General features: G+C 45.4%; 1 pseudogene; it reads left to right on the top strand.

The window, feature by feature from the left end:
• The first annotated feature begins 1,286 nt into the window (after positions 1-1,286).
• LOC144229291 (U6 spliceosomal RNA) lies at positions 1,287-1,385 on the top strand (annotated as a pseudogene).
• The last annotated feature ends 848 nt before the right edge of the window (positions 1,386-2,233 follow it).

Raw genomic sequence — 2,233 nt, 5'->3', positions numbered from 1 at the left:
AGAAAAAATATAAAGGAAGTCAGATTTGCCCTTCTACAAGTCAAGTACCATTAAGGGCCTTTTTAATTTCCTTTATATTTTCCTTGTAAGTCCAAAGGGACCGTTCAAGTTTCACTTTATGTCCAGGGGTGGCATGCCCTGTGCATGGCAGGAATCAGACTTTCACTCATTCTTTTGCTTCTCTTTGAGAATGCGCCCTGTTTTCAGGTCTGTTCTAAGAGCCCTAGGGGGCTTAGAGATAACAGGAAAGGGTTTGGGAAGGGGGGTTTGGGGGGTGTCCTGAAGCACTGCTGTGGGCAGGGGTAGTGAGGTCAAGTGGTTGGGAGAAGCCTTTGCATACCTTTGAAGTTCTGCCAGGACTGCTTGATTTTCCCTTGGCTTTTCCGCCTGAAAGGTTAGATGCTTTGTGTTAGTAATATGCTGGTAAGTGCTTCACAACCAGGTCTCTGAGGGAAAGAGCCTTGATTTATAGCATTTGCTGATTTTTGTGATGTTAGTACCCCCACCAGAGCTGACTTCAAGCCATCAATCTGCCATGCCTGAATGCAGAGCCAGAGATGTACACACCGGGCTTCTCCACCATTAGTTTAGCTCCTCTGGTCCAGAATGGTGGAGCCAAAGCATCTGTTGCTTTGCAGCAAGGTTGCTCGGCCCCATCAGGTGTTCTTGCTGTGAAATCCAGCGCTATGTTCTGCTGCTGCTTTGATCTCCTTTGGTTGGACAGTCTTACTCGGGGATCTTTTTTAGCTTATCAGATTGACAACATTTTTCTCACCATATTTTATTGTTATAACTCTCTTCATTTTATTGATTTTTCTCTTTACCATTTTTCATTGCAGATGGACAACATTGAATCTGGAATCACCCCTTTCTTTAAAAAGGTGGAGCGCTCATGCCATGGCAGGTAGTAGGAGCTCCTCCTGTGCTCTCTTTGGCAGCACATGTACTAAAATACATTCAACAGGGGGCTCCTGGCTGGCTCAGTCCACTGAGCATCTGACTCTTGATTTCAGCTCAGGTCATGGTCCCAGGATTGTGGGATCAAGCCCTGCATTGGGCTCTGTGCTGAGCATGGAGCCTGCTAAAGATTCTCTCTCTTTCTCTCTCTCTCTCTCTCTCTCTACCTCTGCCCCTCTCCCCCCTTGCACACACTCTCTCTCTCTTTAAAAAAATCATTTTTTTTCCCTTAGACTAAAATAGATACAATAGAGAGAAGACCGGTATAGCTNTCTCTCCCTCTGCCCCTCTCCCCCCTTGCACACACTCTCTCTCTCTTTAAAAAATCATTTTTTTCCCCTTAGACTAAAATAGATACAATAGAGAGAAGACCGGTATAGCCCCTGCACAAGGATGACATGCAAGTGTGCGAAGCGGTCCATACTGTTCCCAGGGACCATCTCTCTAGCTGGTGGTGTGAGATGACTCACATAGATGATTAGGCTGCAGATGGCTTTTTTTCTCTAACTCTGAGTTAACTTTGTCACTGCTGCCTCATGAGTCTGCTCAGTAGTCCTTAAAAGGGCATGGGTAGGATGGGCATGGAGGAGGGCACTTGTGGGGATGAGCACTGGGTGTGATATGGAAACCAACTTGACAATAAACTATTTAAAAAGGGGAAAAATGCCATGGGTAGAATATGCATTGGGTGGAAAGTCAAAGTCTGACTTCACCACTAGCTTCCCATAAACCACTAGCTTACCATGTAAACCTCTCAGGAACTTCATTCTTCCTGAATTGATCCTCCAGCAACAAAAGGTGGCTCATTCCTGGCTGACATGCGCAAAATACAATCAAGTGAAAAATGTTCCCAGTTGGATCTGTCACTTCCTCTCCAACCAGGGCTCTAACCATCATTGCTTCCATCTTGTGTTGACTTGTATTCCATCAGGAAATGGAAATCCCAAGCTTACCAGAAACTGCTTAGTTTTTACAGGAAGGGCGCAGGAGGAAATCTATCTACCTGCACTGCCCAGATCACTGTGGGAGGCTTGCTTGGTGTCCCCTTTCTCTCCACATGGATGCCCACACCTGCTCTCTTTTTGTGAACAGAACTGCCCCATCACCATCCTTGTCATCTTTGTGTTACACCTCTGACCCCTGAGGATCTAGAAAATGAAACTGAAAATTAGAGAGAGAGGGAAAAAAAGAGGCCCTCTCAATTCACTTAAACAGTTCCGAGGGTCCAAATGACAATACAACTGCTTCATTTTCACTACAAAAGTAGAACATATTC

This window comes from Crocuta crocuta, unplaced genomic scaffold, assembly GCF_008692635.1.
Source record: "Crocuta crocuta isolate KB4526 unplaced genomic scaffold, BGI_CrCroc_1.0 scaffold163, whole genome shotgun sequence".
Lineage (NCBI taxonomy): Eukaryota > Metazoa > Chordata > Mammalia > Carnivora > Hyaenidae > Crocuta > Crocuta crocuta.
Note: the sequence above shows the minus strand (reverse complement) of the source record. Positions and strands in the feature narration are given on the sequence as shown.